The sequence below is a fragment of the Amblyomma mixtum genome, chromosome 7 (genome assembly GCF_055824585.1).
Source record: "Amblyomma mixtum isolate Tamu chromosome 7, ASM5582458v1, whole genome shotgun sequence".
Taxonomy (NCBI): Eukaryota; Metazoa; Arthropoda; class Arachnida; order Ixodida; family Ixodidae; genus Amblyomma; species Amblyomma mixtum.
Genome location: NC_143018.1, coordinates 48,578,218 through 48,602,760, shown reverse-complemented (window position 1 = coordinate 48,602,760; position 24,543 = coordinate 48,578,218). Strand labels below are relative to the sequence as shown.

Below are 24,543 nucleotides of genomic sequence, written 5' to 3'. Positions count from 1 at the left end.
ACTCGTAAAAGAAATCCGATAAAACATGCATATATTCTTGGTTCATCCCCGCTTAAGGAAGTCACTTCGGTGAAGTACTTGGGTGTGACAATCACTCATGATCTGTCATGGAACGCCCACATTAACAACATCTGTTCATCTGCGTTCAGGAAACTATGTTTCCTGAGACATAAACTTCGGAATTCCCCTCCCAATGTAAAGCTTCTTAGTTATCTATCTTTGATCAGGCCAAAACTCGAATGCGCGTGTGTAGTCTGGGATCCGCATACGGCATCCAACATAAAGAAGATTGAAAAAATACAAAGGAAGGAAGTTAGGTTTGTGTTCTCTAAATTTTCGAAATCTGATTCACCCTCCGAAATAATGCAATTTCATGTTATTCCCCGCCTTGAGTGTCGTCGACAAGGTACTCGTTTAGATTTTCTTTCCCTCTTGCTCAACCGTAAGTTGGGACTTGACCCGTCATTATATCTTTTCCTTCAGCCCGCAAGAAGCACACGCCACTATCACACCAGCCTGTTAGCACCATATTTCGCACGCACAAATCTGTTCAAATTTTCTTTTTTTCCGCGCACAATAGCGGACTGGAACTCTCTGCCCCACACGGACCAACACTGACATATTTGACATCAGCCATGCTTTGTATTTGTATGCATGTTTCTTTTTCTTTTCTTTTTTTTTCGCCATGTGACTTTTTGTTGCCATGTGATTTTTCTGATTTACTCAGTCTGTACAGTGCCCGTCCTGCTTGGACCTAAGCATGGTCTGCAGTATGTACATAAATAAATAAATAAATAAATAGAGAAAACCTGGCTGCATTGTCTCACAAAAAGTTTCCCTTTAGAGTTTTCGTTGTAATCATGTGGTATACTTGTTCAGTTGACAGATTTGAGTCTACCTTTGGAAAACTGAGCAAACAGCTCCGACCAAGCGAAGCTGCATAGTGACATACGTGTACATGTGCTTACCTGTAGTCTAGTTCCTTCTGTTCCAGAGCAAGGCTATTGCACAAATGCTGCCTGTTATGTCCCGACCATGGCAAAAGCAAACCACCCACTGGCGGCCGAAGGCATCCGTAGGGGTCAAACAGCAAAAACACTGGGTTGATATGAACAGAACTTGTAAGTAGAAGGGCGTTCAGTTTGAAGGAAGACGCAGTGTGAAGGCTGTATGGGCCGATTTTCGGTAATACTTCTTTCCTTCATCGATTAGAGCAAGCCATTCTTTGGCACTGCTTTAAATTGACTGCACACTTTGCAACACAGCAGTCACATCCTTCGAAACAGAAACCATTGGCTGCCCACACACACTAAGTCATACGTCACTAGATGTGTTATCGCTAACAAGCGGAAGAAACGCGGAAGCCAACAGACAAAAGATTTGAGGCGTGGGAGTGCCTTCGAGTACGCAAAGATATGAGCTAGCCTATAAAAGATGTCCGTAACAGAAAAGGCGTGTACATCAGCTCGGCCACTGCAAGGTCGCAAGGTCGCCTCACTACGGCACACAGATTCACGCCGTTTTCGTGCCGCGCATTCAATGGAAATTTAATGCTTCGCTTTGCCCAAAGCGCTGACGACCTCACGGCAACGTGGATATACGATCGAAATTTGAGCCGCTTTCAAGCGAAGAGGAATTACGCAGCTGCTGATAGCGAAGAGCAAGAGAGGACTTTCAAGAAGGTATTCTCAAGGGTCAAGAAGGTATTCAAACGTACTTTCTTCCGTAACTAATCTAGATTTTCTGATTACTATACGGCAGAGAAGACCTACGCGCACTTCTTAGCCGATTCGTTCGAAGCATCAGCTATTATCATGATGTCAGTGGTGCTGCCGATTCTTCTTACCCTTAGCCTCACTACTCATCGGGCTCTTGTACTTTCGGCAACATGTCGAAGATCCTGCGAGCCACAGTCACAGTCTGAAGATGTGGGTGACAGGTCGTCGTGCACGTTCAGAAAAGTGGAGGACATCGACTACAACAGGATTCCCCAGAGGATACCCGCCGTCAGTTGCAGATGTCCATATTGTCGGTGCAGTTCTCAAGGTGACTTCCGCTGCCTAGAGGTCAAAGAGACACTTCAGGTGGTCTACCGAAACACCAAGCCGGGGAAGTCCGTACTCCGCCAAGAGACTGTGAATGTGACTATGCATTGCGTTTGTGCCATCAGCCAGACCTTTCGTGCGAAGGATGTAGGTAGTATGAGGCCAATGTTCTTTCTTTAAAATCGCTGAATCACCTGAAGCCGGACCAATCGATTATAGAAAGTCAGAGCAACTATTTGGAGATGTCTGTAGCAGCATTATCAACAGAAAGGAGTAAAAAAGGCCCCAAACTGTCCTGTACCGCACTCACTTTAATAAAGGAAGTGTGGTAGGGAGTGCGCCAGAGGGCATCTTTACCCTGTGTTCGTGTTTAGAGTGTAGCGTGCGCAAAAACGAGTTTTTTGTTTACGTTGGGTGCGTTCGAATGCGATATTCACATTCAAATTCAAGATTTTCATCTTATTACTCTTTGATTCTTTTTTTTTTCATACCAAAAATTTCAGGCGTTAAATATTAATATGGGGTAATCTTATTTTATAACATACCTGCTATTTTTCGCCTTCTGAGGAGGTTCACAAGGTGTTGGTTCATCAAAATGCTGTATATTGAGTCTTTGTGATTGGCGAAAAAAAGGTTCTCGAGTGCTGGCTTTTCAATGACTGCGAAGGAGCATGTTATTTAAGGCTGGTCGGTTGCAGTGCACTACCTGTAGGAAACATGCTTTCTCCAATTCTTTCAGCCCTAATTTAAGCTGGCGTTTTTTGCGTTGTTGCAAGTGTTAATTTCCATGTGTTAAAGCTTGGGTTATTTGCGTGCGTTATTTGGACAATTCTGTAATTTCTGAAATGCGTAAAAAGAATTCGTTCATACCTGTATGATCGCGGTCAGTCATTTCCATTATGGCTTCAGAATATGAGCGGTCACTGAGCTCGGCTTGCCCACTCGGCATTACGTTTTCAGTAATTCAACTTCATAGTGTCTTTTAAAAGTGGTACACAGTATATAGAGCCGCCCTGCCCACATTCTTTCTTTCGCTGCCCTCTTTCTTTCCCTCCCTGTGTCCTTTTATTCCCGCTAGCCGCCGCTGAGGTGCTTCAGGTTTCGATGGCAAATGCCGCCGCTAGCAGCATCTTTTCCTTTCATTGTTATTTTATGAATAATAAGCCACTAATATCATAACAGAATGCAGACGCTGACGGTCCCTCGCGACTGCCGCTCGCAAATACTAAGTGCGATGATGAATCGTTTGATGACTATCTCGCCGGAATTTTCTACAAGCTCCCGGATCTTGGAGATTTCGGGAGAGCACAACACAACAATCAGAACTCGGCGTCCCATATCGAAGAAACGCGTTACCCGGAATCGGTGAGTTTTTAGGCATTCGCGATGGTTTGCTGTACAAAACGAATCACTGCTATGGAGGTGTGGGCTTCCTCCTTGTAGTTCCGAAAAGTCTTGATTTTTGGGTTCTACGCGTAATGTGCGATCACGTGATGTCAGGACATCAGGAATTTTCCAGGACTCCTGACTGCAGAAATGAACGCTTTTAACTGGCCAAGAATGCACAATATAAACAACAGTTACTGGACGAGCTGCGTGAAACGTCAGCCATTCAAATGTCCAAACAGTTCTACACAGGGACTCTTACACCCTGTGACACCTCCAAGCATATCATATGAATAAGTGGGAACTGGCATCCGAGGCCCGTTCCCACCTTCATCCATCCAGAGGAAGAATATGCTCTGCATATTAGTCTTCACCTATTTCTTTTTTTTTCGGCACCCGAAAAAAAGAAATAGGTGAAATAGGTGATATATATTCACTGAAAGGGGGAAGAGGCAAAGTCACTCCGTATACATTAGGAACAGCGAAACCAGACGCGTTCATTTCAAGAGGCAATGACGCGGAGGACGGAGATAAATATTACCCTAACTATTACGCTTATCCTTCTAGGTGAATTATAACTTCCGCACGTGGAGCATCCTGTACGCCCACAAGCGCAGGTGGTAAGATTCCAGTAATTTATCTCCAAATTGACAAAGAACTTAATTATTTTTGCAATCATAAATATTTCTTACGTTTCGGTTTACACTGAAAACGATGCATTTAATTGCTTGGTGAATATTTCTTAAAAGACAGCTAAACTACGAGGCACTTCAAGTTAAGAAAACTTACCCAAGTGCCTTCAACGAGAGAGATTTCAAGTTTGTTAGCGATTACTACATAATCGAGAGATATTCATTGAGAGGTGAAGGATAAATCCTGCACATTTACTAGCTCCGGCTCGTTAAAACGAAGGCGAGTCGCAATATCGGGTGTTAAGGCAGCGCTGGAAAAGCTTCTCGACGAACAAGTAGCGTAGCCACTTGTACCGCCCTCACGGTAGCGAACGAACCGATAGCGGCACTTCCTCGTTCGTGCCCAGCGTCCACAGTTCAATGTCATCGCACTCGAAAGCAGCTTGCAGGTCTTTGAAACGTTGCAGGTCTCTCAGATGGAGAGAGAAATGGTAGGTGTAACGTTAAGAGACCGCGGGGCAGAGTGGGTGAGGGAATAAACACGGGTAAATTACATCCCAGTCGAAATCAAGAGAACGAAATGGGCTTAGGCAGGGCATGTAATGCGAAGGCAAGATAACCGTTGGTCCTTGAGGGTAACTGAGTGGATTCCAAGAGAAAGCAAGCGTAGCAGGGGCCGGCAGAAAGTTAGGTGGGCAGATGAGATTAAGATGTTTGCGGGGATGCGGTGGCTGCAGCTGGCAAACGAGAGGGTTAATATGAGAGACATGGGAGAGGCCTTTGCCCTGCAGTGGGCGTAGTCAGGCTGATGATGATGATGATGCATGTTAATATTGTTCTCCAAGAGCTTCCCGTTTTCTGGGTTTAAATGTGGAATGTCCAAACAATAATACTTACGTGAAAAAAAGAAAACGTTTTTCAAGGAAGAAACAAAATTTTAGTACACCTACAGCGAAAATTGTCAAAAGTGCTTTGTTGTATAACATGCCATGCGTCAGGCATACTGACACTGTACAAAAGCTAAGAGAGAGAAAAAAAATTCTACCAGCAGATTTGAGGTCTCTAGCACTAAATCACGAAACACTCCAGTGCACGCGACCTCACTTGTCATTGCATGCATTGTCAAGGCGCAACGAGGACGTCAGGTCTAAATGTGGTAGTGTTCATCATGCTCCCTTTTGCGGAGCAGTGAACGATGATTGGAATTATTGATTTGTAATGAATGATTCATTGTATCATCCGAGGTCGTGGTGGGGAACTTTCGCAGAAAAGCTTCGTTCTTAGTCTAGTCCCAATTCACCCAAAGAAGCTTTAGGATGTCATTCACTGCACTTTTCCGCGATGGTCGCTCGTTGGTCGCGCCTGATTCGCGTACCCGTGGTGAGCTTTTTCAGCTACCTTCAAATCCATCCATTAAGGGAGTGCCAATATTTTGTAAAGCACTTTTCGGGAGTCATTTCTGTCGATGCTACGTCAAGGTCGGAAGTTTGCAAGGAAGCCCGTACTGGCCAATGAATTCAAGGCTGGCAGCCAGCCTGTGATGTCGGTCACCCCTCTCGGCTATTAAAGGCAAAGATGATCTAGTTAAAAATACGAAAAGAGCATCCGGGAAAGAATCGTTACACAGTAGAGCCTGGCGAATTCCCTTCTCACACAGCCTCAAGATCAAGATATGTACGGAAGAGTCAACACACTCTACGAAGACAATGACGTCAGTTTCAGCCGTATCGGGCATTCTTATCTGTCTTTCCGTTTCTGTTCGTCGAGTAAATGCAGTCAGCATACAAAGGAAACACATCTGGAGTACTATATGATGGTTGAAATCTTTTCTGCACTTTCCATTTTCCACAATGCTATTGTTGACACCATCTCAGGACTCTGTGCAATGCTACTACTCTGAGACCTATGCAAATTATTAAAGAAGAAACTGAACCAAAGCCAGACGTTACCTGTGGCACAACATTAGGCGTCTACACGCGCGCACAGATTTGGACCTGCACGTAAAAAACAGCGAACGTTTAAGCCTAAAGTGCGTAAGAAAATATACGAGACCAAGTAATGAGGTAAAAACTGTGATTCTAGGTAGGCCAAAAATTTAATTTATCTGCTTTTCAGGCAGCGTAACGCTTAAAAGTCGCACAGAACCGATAAAAGCTCGCATGTACGGTGCTGAGTATTTCTTAAAACTCGAGGTCTAGTATGTGTAAACAATTGGCCCTCGTCCATTCCTGAAAAATAACACCGCACTTCACTTAGAACCCAAAAGTGACGAATTGCATTTTTTTTCTTACTTAAACAACACAAACTGCCTCCCTCGAATACGACGCTTTGACGCGAAGGCAAGTTATGGGCTCGACTTTGTATCTAAGGTGCGTTCCAGTTGCCGGCATGAATACAAATAGCATCCGTGGCCTATATTCGCAGCTGAATTGAAGGAATGCTGAAATTGTGGCTCTGCCACACACGATAAAATTTGGTGATGCACTGACCCACAGGACACCAGTGTGTGTCTTGTCGCATCTCTAATGTGCGTGCCTGGATCCTGCGTCTGGATGCGTCTGGATCATGTAACATACTAGCCCAATTAGATGTCCTAGCTGGTATCGAACGCATTCAGCATGGTTCGCACCTGGTAATATGCGCGCATCACTCATTTACATGCGTGGCCCTGCGGCTGCACACAGCATTACGAGAAAGTCGCAAAAAATTGCGGGACAACCAGACATCTGATGAGAAAATTCCGAGAAAGCAGATGTATTTTCTCTCGGGGATTAATTTCAATCTTTAGCACTAACGAAGTATTTTACTCTAATCTTAGGCTTCACATACGCGACAGAATTTTTCTGGAGGTCGAAGGTGGATGGAAGCGGGTCTAGGGTGGCCACAGTAGGTCGGTAGCCCCTAGCAAAGAGGTGGGGAGGTGGCTAGTGGGTGGGGCTTCCTGGCCCTGCAGAATCCTATCTGGCCGTCACTTTTCTAATTTCTAACGTGGGTGTAGATCTTGTAGAAGGTATAGATGGGTAGGTTGTTGATGTGAGCCGCTTCTCAAGGACGAAGGTAGGTCGAGGTTGGGGTGGTGGACCCAGGGTAGCGATGGGTGGACAGGCAGCGCCCTAGCTACGATAAATGGTATGGAGGCGGCTATAAGGGCGATGATACTGGACGGTAAAGGTGAAGGCTGCTCATTTGGGATACAGTCACTTCAACTGAAGTCAGGTTGATGGGATGTTGACGTTAGCACTTCTTCCGCAGTAAGAGTAAAGGGTATGGTATGATCGCCTGCCTTTGAATTTTCAAGCATGTGTTTGTTTTGACGTGCTTCAAGGACGACTGAAAGGCGTGCCTGCAGCATTCGATGAAATATTAAACAAGACAATAAAATATGCTGTGCCAGCGATACCTTATTTAAAGGTGCGAATAGCCTACGGCAACACACTGAGAAAGTTTCCTCACGCAATACTCCGGGTCACCTTGTGTCAATGCGGAACTCACGGCAGTCTGCGTTGCTCCACTCCGTGATTATTGTTGCATGCGGTTGCAGTTATCAGCAGCAAGCGAAGCCTTCAGACTCCACTCACCTGAACGTGGAGGGTGCTCATATTGGTTTCCTCCTTCCTGCCCAGCCTTGAAGAGGCCCTGATGCACCATCGCTAGGAGGTTTACCGTGTGACCTTGCAACATGTGGAAACATCACACGCGTATGTTCTCGAAGAAAGAAACAAAAAGACTAGGCGAAAATTATTTCGCATCATTAAACAATATGATGCATTACCGTATGTTACGCCATAGTTCATCGTTACGTACGTCAAAGTGTCCGCTTCGGAATCGCTGAAACCTTCGACAGAAATGGCCTTAGATAGATAGTCTTTCACACGATGCTGTTGTTCTCAAGATGCTTTTATATCCTTGGTATTACACCTGATTGCTCCTCATAAGAATTAAGGTTTTATTACTTTTCAAGTTATTTATGTTGTAAGTGCAATTTGTGTTATGAATTGCCATGTGAATTGCTCTATATTTTGTATAATTTCAGCTGATTTTTTTCATTGCTTTATTAAGTTCCCTTCCTGTCCGTAAATAAAATAACTTAAACACGTCTCGCAGGGTGGGTGTGAGAGCATAGCGAAAAGGGTACATAATGAATGTTGCTTCTTGCTCATTCAAAATATTTAGGGTTTTATTTGCATAATTCAACTTTTCGTTATATCAATAGTCAGCATTCTTTCCTGGGAAAGCACCGTGGAGCAATTATAGTTATAAAATCACATAAAACATATCTTAAAAGCATGACAACACAAAAAACACTTATGACGCAAAAACCTACTACTAAAGTTCACGAACATGTGCACGAACCCTGGCGTGTGTTAAGCAGTCATAACATGTGGAAAGACTCGGTAACATCACGCTGACGTTTTGGCGTCAGTGCACTTTTGAGCGACAAGTTCCGCATTAGAAGCAGGTATTCTGCAGTCTTCGAATCTCCGGTCAATTGGCACAAACGCTAAGTACGTGCGGTAAATCCCGCATGCACAATGGCGGCTACCACGTGATCAGTATGCATAGTAAACATCTTAAGCTTAAAAATTAAGCTCGAAGCGTCCTCACTTCTTACCTCAAATGGAGGGCCAGAAAAAATAGTCTCGGCGAATAACGAAAACTTACCCCATTTTCTTCTTCACAATAAGCAGTGACGGGGTCGTTTCAATATTAACCGCAAAGTACGCGATTAACGAGTTTCTACTCTAGAGAAATGTTTCAGAAGTAGTCTGAATATTTAACTTCTGAGCCTGTATTCATTCTTTTTACAGCGTTAGCCTTTAATCTGGAGGTTTCAGAACAACATCGCCGTCGTCGTCGTTGTCAAAAACCTCCCTATAGTCGAGCATGACCTGAAGGACGAAGGCAAGCACGCGCCCAGCATGAGGTTCCAACCAACGGCGGCCCGATCAAGTGGCCACTAGGTGATTGGTTTGGTTTGGTTTGGTTTATGGGGTTTAACGTCCCAAAGCGACTGAGGCTATGAGAGACGCCGTAGTGGAGGGCTCCGGAAATTTCGACCACCTGGGGTTCTTTAACGTCCACTGACATCGCACAGCACACGGGCCTGTAGAATTTCTCCCCCAAAGAAATTCAACCGCCGCGGCCGGGATCGAACCCGCGTCTTTCGGGTCAGCAGCCAAGCACCATAACCACTGAGCCACCGCGGCGGCTTGGCCACTAGGTGAGGTGGTACGGTCCGACTACGGGCGTGTATGTATTCAATAAAAGAAAGACCACTGCAAAGCGAAATGGTTTTCACCGGAATACCGCAATCTGTCCGGCGTCTTCCTGAGGAGGCTGAACAAGCCAGTACGCCTTCATTCTTCTGGATAGGTATTCTATCCACTGGCTAACTTGCACTATCCGTGTTCATAAACAATTGCTACAAGTTCGTCGAAAAATTCTTAACTGCTTTAATTAGTACAAAACCCTATATGATTTCATTTTAACACAAGCCAAGTACGTACAACTACGCAGAAATAAAACATGAACAACGGCTGCAAAAAAAAAAAAAGAAAATATTCCCGTTCACTATCCGTTGCCCTATAAAACTAGACTAATTCATGTTTCTGGGTAGAGAGTCTACAGATGCAGGCATCCATAAACCGGTTCTAACAGAATGTCTCATTGCAAAGTATTGAAGTATGGGATATGCGTGCTCGCGTTTCATTTCTGCCTGACCGTACATAATCTGACGAGTAATAATCTTAGCGCACGTACGAAACAAAACAAAGTGGTAGGGTTTTAACGTAGTTAAGCCGAGTAGATGTGCGAAAGTACGTCTTTAGTCTTTATTAGCTCACGTTTTCGGTTTAATGGGTCGTCGGCACGTCTGGCGACGATATTAGTTCGATAGTAGTATTAGCTGATGAAGACGACGTGCAGTGCACAGCGCGAGAATGTGCTGCAGTTTAACACGAGGCGTGATTGGCTGCAGTGATAGCATGTGCTCTTGTGCAGTGGCCAGTGAAGCTGATCTGTTAGCGCCGCTGCGTGTTTGAATCACGGTTGCAGCAATAGTTCCTTTTATTTATTTATTTATGCTTTGGCCGAGGTCACCCTCAAGGTCAAGCTGCACACAAACTCAGTGACTTGGTTTAACCTTGTGAAATACTGCTTTTGCGTTGGAATCAACCCTTATCATGCACTATAGCTGCATATAGGCTGCCTGCATCAGCAATCGACAGGACTGGTTAGTCATCAAATGCGGGCTGCCTGCATATTCCCGACGTCGGATTCATTAAACTAGCAAGTGGGCTGCCCGCAAATTACCTTAGATCCTTCCATTTCTTAGATCAGATATCTGCCACCGGCAATCAGAAATAGTGACGCACGCTGGGTGACAGCAGTGAACATGCCCACATGTTATCAGTTCGGGCAATCAGCGTGATTTGAGTAATTATGTGCAATACCAGAGAGATAAGGACTCAAATGGGCCGCCAAAATTGGGTCGGTGAAGGTTCCCCCCACTTGACTACCCGGCTCCGACGAACATGCTGCATTTCTTTTTCTTTTTCCACTGCGTACCGACCTGAGATCCTCGCGGTCAAAATGCATTCAGCTGACGCAGGTCACATTTGCAGTACCGATAGATATGTCACATGCGCTCAACGTCGAACAGAACACAGTTCCTATCTCAAAGCCATCTTTCTGCTTCAATAATTGTGATAGCATGAGAAGTGGTTTTACACGCGATAATACAGCACTTAATGCTTTGAGAGCAGAACTGGTCGCATATCAATATGAGGCTATTCTGTCATATTCGCTCGTTCACCAGTTAAAATGTGCCAACCGTGAGCACGACATCAGTGTACTCGTACATTGACCCAGGAGGCGACCCATTCGAGTCCTTATCTATCTGGTATTGCACACAATTACTCAGACCAAGTTGATTCCCCGAACGTATCGCATGTGGGCATGGGAAGCGAATACAACGATGCATAGCTCTCACGTGAAGTCTTTCTTTCTGAAGAAAATACGAAGACTATTCACATGCGTGAGTTCCAAGTTAGCTTTAAATGCCTACTTCTTAAAACGCGCATGACAGCAGTGTTCATAAGAATAACGCTGCCATTAATCCTCCCCTGCTCGAGGATATTTTTTCTTCCAAAAAGATACAAAAGCACCGTATACTGGGGTCATATTTTCATACAGAGCTATCACCATAGTAGTGCAGCATCCTTGTCTGACTGCACGGCCCTATTACAAGCACTTCGCTGTACGTGAGCGCATAAGGACGCTTCCATCCAGCAAGAAAGCAGAATGGTAATGGAGACACATCGATTACCACGGGTTTCTATGGGCTCTGAAATCCGGGTTATCGGACTAGCACCGCAGGTTCTGTGCGGCCGCCTTGAAGTGTTTGAGGGTCTGGCAGCTGCAAAAATAGTTGCATGGTGGAGCGAGTGACATCATGAGATAACATACCAACACTGTTCTGCAGACTGACATCGCTCAGTATAGAAAGCAGTGCATTCAGTCCCAACAAGGACTGGATATGTAGACTATTTGCTTTCCGCCTCACCCTAACCTCCTCTCTGGCACTCTGTCGAAGAGTCACATTTCGTCCCATCCCCAGCTTCTACGATCATCGTCATATCTCTGCCACTTCCCACGAAATCGAAAGTAAAGTGATCGCCCATCCGCGCTCCCAACAAGTTACTATATGCCGAGGTTGGCCGTCCTCTTGCAAACGAAAGAAACACGGAAGCACTGAGACAACACAACGGAGGCGAAAGAGAACCCTTTCCGCTATGAGCGCTCTTATAAAAGATGCCTCTCCGAGAAAAGCTCATGCATCACCTTGGCCTCTGAGAACTAGCTCTAATTAGACAGTCTCTGACTGAAACTGTTTCTGTGACACGCTTTTAGCCAGAGTTAATCGTGTCAAGCTGCTTCAGTCAGGGAAGTTGGCAGCACTAGAGATAACGTAATATATACGAATGTAATCAGCTGTCAGTGCATCCCATCCATAGCAAGGAAGTCAAACAAGCCACAACCTCGAGGATTCAAAGCCATACGCCATACTATCCTCCATCCGGGCGTCATCTGTAGTTGGAAGGCGCTGAACGGAAGGCAAGACACCGAACCCAAGACGATAGACTCCTTTCCCGTAGAGGTCCTCCAAGCGTCAAGTACGACCACGATGAAAGCGCTACTGCTGATTCTTCTGACCCCGCTTCTCGCGGAGGCTTCCGCATTCTCCAAAACTTGCTCAAAATCCTGCGATCCAGAGCCACAGTGTGAAGCTGTAGAGGCCAGATCGAAGTGCACGTTCACCAAGGTGCTTGATATCGACCCGAATAGGATACCTCGGGTGATACCCACTGTCGAGTGCAGATGTCCCGATCATCTATGCAGCTCTCACGGCGACTTCCGCTGCGTGGAGATAAAAGAGACGCTGCAGGTTGCCTACAAAGACTCCATGTCACCGAAATCCTTGCTTCGTGACGCTACCTTGAATCTGACGGCGCACTGTGTTTGTGCAGTGGGCCCTAGCCGTCGAACTCCCGACCGGGATCCCCGGACGCTGCGAGTCCCGTGAGGAAAGAGCCAAGTCCTTCACTGGAACGACGTAGAATGAGGTCACACGTCACCAATTCAAGTCACTAAACTGCAACTGGTCGAAATGTATGGATGCTTTGTGCTGGAATGAAATGTGTCTCACTTAGGCCCAGCTGGATTTCAGTGTCGACATTAAACTTCACTAGTCTGTGCTGCTCTCAGTTTATCTTGTAAGCTCTTCTTTTCTCGTCTTCTGAGGAAGTAATACGAAGGGCACTTGCTCATCACAGTGTTTCGATACGTGTCTTTATGCTAGAGGCTAAAGAACACTGCAGGGTTCAGCACTCAATATGTAGACACCGTCATTTCAACCTATCGGTTTTTAGCATGCCAGTTCATGCCAAGGTTCTTCGCGTGGCCTATTGCTGGCGGAAGTAGACATCGCACCGGCTGATGAGCAGAAAGTAACCCTGAGGCCAGAGAGAAAGGGAACAGTAAATCATATTCCTTAGAGTAAGTTGGGAGGTGTTCGGGGATAGAAATATCCGCTTATAAGATTTAAAGTAAACTGAGCGTCGTTCAGGGTTGCTGCCAGAGAGCCTTGGTATAGTTCCCTTGATTTCTGCAGAGTAAAGATTTACTGAAAAATATTCGGCAAAATTAGGATCCATGATGAACCGAAGACAATGACCGAGATGTGAGAGCAAATATGTGACAGAAGAAGTGTATCCGATTGTCAACATTCAAGCAACTACAAGAAGAAAGATACGATAAAGTGATAGTTGCAGGTGCGAAAGCAAGACAGATAACAGCTTGAGCGTGGAGTACTCAGAGATACGGGAGGGAAATATGTTATCTGTACCCTTCCTTAGCAATGGTGTCTTGGTGTGGAGACGCAAAAGATCACAATGACCGTCTTCTGTACGGGCTTCTGAGAACAGCGCTACGTTTTAACTTCTTAATCTCATCCAGCCACAAAACTTGCTGCAGCCCCCGCCTACGCTTGACTGTCTTCGAATCCACTCCGTTATACTGAAGGACTAGTGCATATGTATGCAGCTGTTCGCATATGCGCACTTTATTATACAAAGTGTTTCGCCGAAAATTGTTGGCAATGCGTAAAGAAGGTTTCTTCGGGTCATAAAGACGTTTTTTTTTTCAGAATAACAAGGCCACCAGTTACATACATCATAGAAAAGCTAAAATGATCATCTCTGCAAGCTGAGTCACTAGAATATAAAGAATGAATAATTAATATTCCACTCACATGCTATTTCAGTGTTTCCAGCTAGCAAATTAGTATTAGACACACAACTTTTCAGATTTCTGAAAAGGCAAATCTTGCCGGCGCTCTAGAGCAAGTAAGTGTGGAGATGCACAAGCCTCCGGTGCAATTTACATGGTAAATATGACATTCGCTACTATGACGATTCATAAGTTTTAGTGGAAAGTAAGATTTCTATCTCCGCGCAGAGCTAACATTTCTTAGTATGGGGCTGCCTCCAAATATTGCAAAATAAAGGGCTTAGCCTGCACCGCACACACACAACAGGTTTAAACCAATCGAAACATAAAGAATTCAATGCAAGAACAAGTGATCCTTTTTCACTCGTAGGCAAACAATAAAAGAATGGGAAAATTGCTACGCATAGCAGCAAAACCACATCCTGGGGTGCTGGCCCTGGCAGACTCCCCTCATCTGCCCTGCGAAAAGATGAATGGCAAGGGATGTGTGTATCAGATGTGGGCTTTCAGGGATGAATGGCAAGGGATGTGTGTATCAGATGTGGGCTTTCAGGGTGGGGTTAATGGGTTGAGTCGTGGGTTTTCTCAAATGATTCCGATATAGCTAAGCTTCTTTTGAGGCCTCCGTAGATAGCGGACACTGGCTATTTGTCAACATTGCGGTCGTCGGCATCCAAGGGTACTTCCATACCGCAGAGCACGTTTGCCAGGCTCTCCGACTCTGCAAGGCAGGTTAACCTAACAGGAGCGACGACCAAGATCTCCTACCCCAAGCCAGGTTTTGTCATCCCGACTGTCCTACAGTTAGTTCGAAGAGAACAGAATTTTAGCGCCACCCGTTTGGTTTTTCGGCTCTTACTCAAATGTACTCGCTCGCAGCGGGAACCATTGCATGGTTTCCGCGGCATCTAACCAGCGGCGTTCACCCATCACGCAGCTAACAGTAAGAAACTGACGGCTATTTAGAAAAATAACAGTTAACTATCACCAGCCTTTCAGAAAGTTCATAGTGCTGCACTGACATTAGGGCTATGAAGAAGGGACCGACAAAGATATTCTCAAAGCTAGAGGGTCCGGTGAATTGGTTGTTCATATTGTTACTAATCACTACGCTTTTTGAGTCAGGTTGCCGTGTTCGTCCTTCCCTTTATGCGCTATGGTCAACCGTGCGGCAGAAAGAAGCAGTAGAACCACACCACGTGCACTATTGGACAAAGACTCTGGCAGTTTTAGGATGCAGCGGTCATGGCGTTTAGCGTAAATTGATTCGTAGACAAGGTTGGAGACATCACAACTCCAGACACTGAGAAGTGGGCTTCCTGTATTTTTTTTTAACAGGGCTCCTTAGTTGAGTCAGAAGAAAAAGAACATAAAGGCTTAGGATAATTACTGATCACAGCGCTCGGAGAGCACCGCAGCCGAAGCTAACAGTGCTCAACCGATTCTCAATAACATAGCGGCCAACAAAGTGACCTTCCATTATCAAAGTATGAGTGATAATAGAATTTTGACGAAGCACCTATTATTATCTTTCCACGGCGCAAATGAGCATCCGAGTGCTGCTCATATTTCACCTTCTAAGTAAAGGGTGCGAGAGAGGTGTTGAACTTCACATGGTGCATCTATCGGTGAGCGCCCTGAAAAAAAAAATCGATTTTTCAGGAAATGAACGGCCCAGTATTTGTCTCGCATCTCGATGGACACCTGAACCGCTCCGTAACGGAAGGGATGGAGGAAGGAGGGAAAGAATAAAGAGAGAAAATGGTGCCATAGTGAAGGTCTTCGGAATAATTTTGACCACCTGGGGATCTTTAACGTGCACTTACATCACACAGCACAGGGGCCCCTTTTGCTTTCGGCCTCCATCGAAGCGGGGCCGCCGCAGCCGGGTTCGAACTCGGGAACTTCGGCTCAGTTGCCGAGCGCTCTAACCACTTAACACCGCGGCGGGTCAGAGCTCTGAGACTGTAATCACGCGACGTTTTGCTCGAAGCCGCAACTGGTACGGTTAGGCTGCCTTGCCCGTCACGGGTCATTCAAGACACACTGTAGGCTACAGGTCATGCATACCTTCCCTACGGGAGCCAGAGTTGAGCATTGGCTCTCCAAGCTGCCTACTTATCCATCCTAAGCCATTTTGCTTTGCTGCGAAGCTTGCGTACATCACAGAGAAGCCGGCGGCTCCGCTACGCTTGGCACTCCTGGAAGCCCGCTGATTCATGTACACTCCGTGTAAATTCGGGAATGCTGTCTTTCAGCATGATTTCAATACGACGTATTCTCGTCCTTGTTCGAAACGAAAGTTCTAGCTATAAATTATCGTCGGTCGAGGTGTTAATGTAAACAGGCAACAGATGGCGCCACAACACTGCAGTTTGAGTTTTTTGTTCAGAATGTTCAGAGATATCTCTTGGTGCAGGCGGTTCACTACTGGCAAGCTTACCCACTCTCTCCGACAGTATTCTGCTTTCTGTTCAGCGGAGCTGGGCAGGCAAAACACGCGGATTTAACGAACACCCCGTCTACTCGTTGCACTTAGCATAGCTCCAGCTTGCAGCAGTAGTGGCTTTCTCTTATGGCTTTCATGCTTTGCAGAGCAAGACGATGGACCTTAGCACTTATTTGGGGACACCTATGCGCCGCCACCTCGTACCACTCCATGTAGGTGAGCTAAAAATGCGCAAATAACCTAAACTTTCCTCTTTTCTAAACTTCTATTCGCTTTGTAACGAAACAACTGATAAGTGGTGTCAATTTTTCTTTCTTTCACATAAATTTGTAGATTTGTTTTTTTGAGGAAAGGAAATGGCGCAGTATCTCTCTCACACATATCGGCGGACACCCGAACCGCGCCGTAAGGGAAGGGAGGAAGGTAGGAGTGAAATAAGTAAGAGATTAAGGATTGAACAACACCATGGACATTCTAGCTGCGTTAAAAAACTTTTTTGGTGGGGACACTAACTCCGCCTCAGTGGTATGACGAGGTAACTTAATTAACTTAATTAACAACCAAGACGCGCAGTTTGCTCACGTCGCATGGTTACGCGACCTACGTAGCCCACCTGCCTCGTAGTTTCCTTCTCTGCAGTAATTCGTAGATTTTTTCTCTCACAGTCTACGACTGCAACGGGAACGCCGGATTTTTCGCGAGCTCCTTCACGCTACCGCGTCAAAACGCCCTCCTTACAGCAGAAAAAAACAAAAAACTTATTTGCTCACCCCCACCGTGCCATATCTCGACATAGCCCTAAAATACGGTTTGCGCTATCGAAAAGCATTCAGTGGTGAATACGGTAAATTCACAAGCGTCTTTGAGCAGTAAACATTACCCGTCTCACTGCCTTCGCAGCAAGCTGCGAACTGTCGCACCATGAAAGCGACTCCCTTCGTAATTCGGTTGGTTCGCAGGTTACCATCACAACGCCTAATATTTTCTTTTAGAGGATACAGACGCGTCTTGGAGAGGACGAGATACCAAAATCGCTGTAGCGGCGGTGGTCGATTCGTCTTTACGCGAAATGACCAGCGCGTCTCTCCGAGGCTGCACAGCTGCAGAGTCCGAGGAAGTAGCCGTTGCTCTAGCGGTGGCGGAGGGCTATAGAACCGGGCGGTCGCTAACAATACTTACGGACTCTCAAACAGCCTGCCGAAATTACATGAATGGCAGGATAGGTCGTCATGCGCTCCGTATACTCCTCGCAGCGAGTGACAGAATTAAAAACCGGGAAGAACAAAACGACAAGATCCGACACAAAATTGTGTGGGTACCGGGGCACACGGGGGTGGCAGGGAACCGAGAGGCCGACAGGAGAGCTCGAGGATACATTACTTTCCGAGCTTCCGACGAGACCGCGGAACTCGCGCCAGCACCCAGGGAATACTCGGCCATACTGCAAAACTATAGAGGCAGAAGAATGCGATATCCCCCACCGCACAAATCTCTCAGCAGAGAGGAAGCTGTCACTTGGAGACAATTACAAACAGGCTCTTTCCCAAACCTATATATACTAAACAAAATGCACCTTACGATATACACGAACAAATGTCCCTGGTGTGACGAAAAACCTACACTATACCACATCACATGGGCCTGCCAAAACATAGACGTGGTCCCCAAAATACAAAACCCGAGTGCGGAGCAGTGGGAGACTCTGCTGTCCAGCGACCGCTGCGAAGACCAACAAGGTCTGGTACAGCGAGCTCAACGGGCGGCAGTGGCCAGCGGAGCCCTGGACTGAGGGCAACCGACCACTGATTAGAGGCGGACGACTTCGACAGAGAAGGCTCCTGGGGGTAGAACCAAGACGTCTCTGAAGATGCCCCCAAATCGCAGGAAACACCATTAGTGTAAATAAAGTTTTCCCTTCCTAGAGGATTGCCCTTCAAAACCATTGGCGCTGTGTCTTGAAAATTGAATGGTTTTGGTTTTTGAGGAAACGAAATGGCGCAGTATCTGTCTCGCATATCTCGGCGGACACCTGAACCGCGCCGTAAGGGAAGGGAGGAAGGTGGGAGTGAAAGAAGAAAGAGAGAAAGAGGTGCCATAGTGGAGGTCTCCGGAATAATTTCGACCACCTGGAGATCTTTAACGTGCACTGACATCGCACAGCACACGGGCGCCTCTTGCCTTTCGCCTCCATCGAAACGCGGCCGCCGCGGTCGGGTTCGAACCCGGGTACTCCGGCTCGGTAGACGAGCGCCTTACCACTGAGCCACCGCGGCGAGTGATAGGCAGCGCGCCAACATTGCCACCTTGGCTGGTGGCAGTTAATGGTTGATCGCGAGAGTCTGCTCACCCAATGAACGCTGCGGCCTATTCCTGCAGTGCCGCGTGTCTGCCACAACGTTGTCAGCGCTAACGCATGCAGCCCACATCTCTCTCTCACCACCCCAGGTAACTAAGTGCGATTCAGGTGTTCACTGACCCAGGGAGGTAGTACGCGCACTTCCTTGCCTTAAAATCATCGGAGTCTAAAACATTGTCAACGCCAATCAACACAATGAACACCGACGGCCTATGGCTTCAGTGCCGTGTTTCTGCCATAACGTTGTGACTGCCAACGCATGTAGCCCACAACTGTCACTACCACCACGTAGCTTAAAGCACGACTGAGGTGTCCACTGTTCCAATGGGGCAGTTATGCGCCTTTCCTCTGCTTTCGAAGTACAAGGTCATTTGTTAAACCTGGAAAGCGCATAAAAACAACGGACAACAGAAAGAGACAGACGCACTGGTGGGTCATTTGAAGGTGAAACTTTGGGCCACCGCGAAACAGGCTTTACCTAGCATAGTGAAGCTTTCGCTTCGTAAACAGAAAAGGTGAGTGGGGCAGGCAGCCCACGTTACCCCTTTCTTGCAATAACCGTTTTCGACGCGCAAAAGAGAAACACTTAGGAAGTGCGGGAAACCACGCAGCAAGAAAGATCACGCGCAGGAAACGTGGTAAGGTAAGGTCAGTCGTCTCCAAACGGTGCGCAATTACGTACCAGTCTACAAGCGCAATGTTCGATTCTGGCAAGCAGAATGCAAAACTGCAGCAGACCCACTGGCAGTTTTAAACATATTCAAAGACCTTAACTATCTATGTTTGGAAAATCGATATTGGATCTGTACTACACCTTGAGAACGCTGTTGTAGTGGTGTGGTTTACAGCTTAATCGGAGGTCAAGCGTCCTACCTAATTACAGTCTCTTCATCTGTGCTCTTCATCGTTCAAGGGTGCTTCCCGAGATCTGTACTATTTCCAAGCACACCATGCTGATGTTCTGTTCTAAATGGTTTCATGGCAAGAATATCTTAAGGACTGGTCCCATTGCGACGGAAATGAGCGGTACCACCCTGCAATGCTTTCACGATACGATTGTACTAGATGGACTGGTATCGGGTTTGCACACTAAATTCTCTCGCCTGCTTAATGGTAATTCAGCCCACCCAGAAATATCACAAGGTCCGCTTGCTGGGTGGGGTAGCTGTGCTACGGCGGCTACACTTCCCAGTCAAGAATACAGTAACCCAAGAGCTGCGACTGCCCAAGTACAGCGCGGGCAGAGACGCTTTCATGCGAGCGCAATGAACGCACTCACCGGACGACATGCGAAAATGGAGCGCTCGGGAGAACCGGCTACACAGCCAAGCTGTCAAATATTCGAGAGCTTGAAGTTTTGAAGGGACGTCCTTTGCTCCTCGGTGTCGCTTGGCTGAGGATATTCCGATCGTGCGCCACCTCCATCAAAAGGCGCCAGGTCGACAGGAATCTGGATATAATGCTCTGCGGAAAAAGAAATCTGGGGGTTGGTCATCAGGGCACTGACTGTTCAGAGTGCTACGAGTTGGTCGAATATGTCAGCATCAGAGCAGGTTTACTTCGTTCAGCCACTCTGAAAGCAAAGACGCTAAAGCACCACCCGACACTTAGCTGCAGATTCGCGACGTATTTCGTTGTGTTGCTGCTGCCAAGACCGGCGTGTCTCCCCTGATGTTAGCGACAAAAATGTCAGCGACAAAAATAAATACGTTTTTTATAAAAAACGCGATAAGTACTCTGTTCATCCGCAGCTTCTTCCTCATTGGTTTACCTCACATTTCTGAATGTTCGAAACAATCGATTAGAAGAGAGCGTCGCTTAATTGTTAAATGCATTGCTTTACAAGCCAAAGAAATAACATGAATGGGGACAATGCCGGATCCTGAAAAATACAGGAGGAAAGAGATGTCGTAATCGTTCTCTTTGTGTGCTGACGTGGCAGTTGGCCCATGGAAGTGAAAGAAGAAGAAGGTAAAGAACTGGTTATGCAGGAACACAGAAACACTAAATACTCAAAATACGGGGAAACGTGGGAGAAAAAAACGAGTCCTACACGGCCTAACTCTAATGCCCTTTGCAGGGTACGCAGTATTTTGTTTTTGGAGGGCTCGGTGATGGTTTTCACTCCTATATGTGCACGAGTCGGGAGGTCAGAGCCTCCGAAAACCTTAATTAAAGCATCCGATTCCGCGGTCCAAGAATCTGAGAAGAATACTGAGGTAGTTAGTAATGGGTCTCAACCATCTCACAAGAATCAGCAGGAATCTACAGAATGGAGCTCCCAGTGAAAACTATCGGCCATTATGCGGGTTGCAAGGATTGGCTGCGTTTGAAGCTGGCCTGTAATTGGCGTCATTTCCATTCCTTCCAGCAGGTTTGACGTGTGCAATGAATCAGTGCAGATTATAATTACAACCGAATAAAACACCGTACTACGCGGGCACTCACTCTTTCACCCCGAAACTTGCCTGTCGTCCTGAAGAGCAGAACTGATAACTACCTGTCCTCATGTTCGGTAAATTATCGAATGATTGCAACCTCTACGGTGGCATCCCGTCATCAGTAATTAGAGTGGGCGTGCACGGGGAGTCAGATAGCTGCAGAGAGATGTCCTTTATTTCCTATTTTTTTTACTCGACGTCCTGTCTATACACTTCCCCCGTTGGAAGCAATGGTGACTTGCCGCAACTAAGTGTAGCGTGTCATCTGGGACGCACAATCAAAAAACGCTGACAAAAAGCTGCGCTGGCTGCTCCGGAGCTGATCAATCTGCCGTTTCCTCATACTCCCTCTGAAGAGCGTCAGTGGGGACAACAAATTTAAGAGTGATGCTTTTGCTGAATTAAACAAGACGCAATAGCTAGAAATTGCAGGGGTGTGTTTCGGTGCTTGCAGCTTCAGAATAACCGGCCGGGATTTGCAGAGACCATGAGTGACAACTAATAAAGCACGCCATTATCGGTATCTCAGGACACCTCAGAAATACGCTTGAATTTATGCGACAGGCAAATGTAGAGCTCTCTTTATTCATCGCTTCTATCGGGCCAGGATATCCACGACCCGTTACATTTTGACCCATCGCATGCTTTCAGGCATTTACAGGTTTCCAAAGCAAAGCTGGGAATTAAATGGCCATGAGCATATTATTTTTATCTAATCCATAAAGCTCAGGCTAACTGACATACGATCCTAATGAAAAAGCAACCAGGGTGCGGGTATATTTATTTCAGTGTTGGATTTTTACTGAGAAATATCAGAAATTTGTCCCCACAGACAAAATTTGTTCAAACTTCTTTCTTCTCTTCTTCAGTGCAAAGGCCTCAAAAACCGATTATTTATTTCCAATTTGAAATATTACAAAGGCATCATTACAGTATACAGGTCGCTTAGATAGAACGCTGCTAATCTACAACAGCCGAGTCGCTTCGTTCGAATCATAAAGCTGTTTGATTTGCTCCCTAATAGCCTTTGAAATATTCCATCTTATCTTCGCCGCCAAATCTTAATCAGCGCCTTGTTCGTCCTTCTTCCGTGTGCCTCTCTACTTTTTGGGGTCATTTTTGTGGAAAAACACGACTAAACCATGCTAAAAATAGTTACGAAAAACAAACCTACAAGACTTTCGCTCTAGACCGCGAAACGCACAATATTGCGAGAACGCACAGTATGGGTGTGGAGTGGCAGACTGCGTACAGGTGTTCTTTCGCACTGGAATGCACATTTCCTGCACAGGATTTCGAACAACAGCGTAAATCCAATCGTTTAGCCAGCCTCGCGGAGCAGTAATTTTTCTTTCCGAAGGGGCTGAAGAAGAGGGCTGCGAAGAAACGCGAGGAAGACGAAGTGGCAGGCTATAAAAGCGGGCGCGAATCGAACGCCAGCGTCAGCTGTCCGGGAGCCACGGCCGGGACCAGCTGGTCGGCAAGTACCCTTTCGCCATCCAGCCTTCCACCAGTCGCTGTGATGTGCTTTTCCTAATTCTTCTCCACCTGTGTCAAGCCTAACATCCCCGTGAGCTGACACATCCTCCGAGGAAGCCTCGACGCAGCGTTCGCCGTGGACGACGCCTGCGGGAGGATGGACGGTCCTTGCGGAACCTGTCCGGAGCGTTGAGGGGGTGGCCCCGAAGACGAGCCTAGTCGTGGCTTCACTATAGGCTCCGCTCGTCCGCTTCTGACGTCATGGCATCTCATTTCCAAGGGCGCTGCAACACAAAAGAGCCGCAGCCGTTGAGCCGACCAGTTTGGCTGTTACTTCGCCACAACAGAGACCACTCCTGTCCTGCTTCACCTGCTGAGCTTCCAGGATTCCTCCCCGGTCCTCCTACGACGCGCTGGTGCGGGCGTCCTCTTTGAGCGAGAACCAGCCGGTGCGCAACGTGCCTGACGGTCCCGGACGCTGCAAGGTCTACCATGGAACCTGCCAGGGGCGTTGAAGGGGGAGGCCCCGAAGACGAGCCTAGTCGTGGCTTCACAATAGGCTCCGCTCGTCCGCTTCTGTTCATGGCCGCATTCCAAGGGCGCTGCAACACGAAAGAGCCGCAGCAGTTGAGCCGACCAGTTCGGCTGTTACCTGCCCATAGCAACGACTGCCTCGTGGCGCCTGCAACTCTGGTCGCCGTCGAGGAGCGGTAAAGGGATCCTCTCGCATTGCCACCGCTGGGACTTCCACGAGGCTCAAATATTCCCTGTAAACAATCCAGAGCAACTGGCACCTTCGGGACGGTCCTGATAATCGCCTTTGCAGCGGGACTGGAAGGACTCTCTTCAAGGTGCACGATGTTCTGGTGTGTTGACAGTGTGCTTGTTATACAAGCGAACTTGTTCTCAATCGTTTTCCCCAGCTCACCCCTGCAGAGCCTTGTCCTGACGGCCGCCTACAGCTTAGAAGTCTATCCTGGAACCTGGCCGGAGCGTTGAGGGGGTGGCCCCGAAGACGAGCCTAGTCGTGGCTTCACTATAGGCTCCGCTCGTCCGCTTCTGACGACACGGCATCTCATTTCCAAGGGCGCTGCAACACGAAAGAGCCGCAGCCGTTGAGCCGACCAGTTTGGCTGTTACCTGCCCACAGCAAAGACGGACCTGTGGCGCTTTTACCGGCGCTGTCGGGAAGCTCCTGGGGGCTCTCTCGCCTTGCCTGCAGGGGTTCGCGCTGGGCCAAATCTGCCGCACCATCGCTGATCTTCACCGTGGCTCCCGGACAGCTGAAATAAATAGGCAAAAACTTGCTCTGGTGTCGTATGGTTGGTCTCTCGGCCTTTATAGCTACGCAGCCTTAAAGCAGCAGTGGCTTGTTGGCTGGGAAGTTTATGGGCTGGTCACCAAGTCTCCGGGCGAAAAGAGTTACTAAGCGGAGACAGCGGCAGTCACTGCTTTTTTGCTTATCACCAGGATTCCATACGAGGTAGTTAGTCGGACGCCCTGCGTTGCGACATCCTTTCGCCGTGGATGCATGCGAATATTTCTGTAGTGTAAGCAGGAGTGATAAGGAGTATGAAGAACGCGGAATAAGTGAACGAAGAAGTAACTGCAAGTAATGGTAGGAGCCCTGTTGTGCCCATGAAGCGATAAGGTCGCAAAGCATTTGCTGCTACTTTTATTCACGCAATAAAAAATTGGACATTCACGGACAACAGGAAGAGACGTACAAACAGGCACGGTCTCTTCCTGTTGTGCGTGTCTTCTTATTGCGAAAGCAATATTGCTAGCACCTTTCTGCCGTCGGCGGAGGTCGTTCCTTCGCGTCACGTGGCACGACCACGTGACAGCGTGGCGTCACGACCAGAGGAGAGCAGGACCCCCCAATTCGTCTCTTCGGCCGTAGTCGTTCCTTCGCTTGGCGCGGCGGCTACCACGTGACGGCCTCCTCGGCCCGCCGCGTGAGGGC

At 47.3% G+C, this 24,543-nt stretch overlaps 2 long non-coding RNA genes across 2 annotated transcripts in view; one reads left to right on the top strand and one right to left on the bottom strand.

Moving 5' to 3' along the window:
• Positions 1-20,274, bottom strand: part of LOC149336000 (uncharacterized) — a 51,777-nt gene extending 31,503 nt beyond the window's left edge. The window contains exon 1 of the long non-coding RNA XR_016284551.1: positions 19,937-20,274. This is a non-coding gene — a long non-coding RNA (uncharacterized LOC149336000). The remainder of the gene's footprint in view (positions 1-19,936) is intronic.
• A 2,149-nt stretch (positions 20,275-22,423) lies between these two features.
• On the top strand, positions 22,424-23,885 carry LOC149335999 (uncharacterized). The gene is made up of 2 exons (XR_016284131.1): positions 22,424-23,428; positions 23,501-23,885. It is a non-coding gene; the product is annotated as an uncharacterized LOC149335999 (long non-coding RNA).
• The last annotated feature ends 658 nt before the right edge of the window (positions 23,886-24,543 follow it).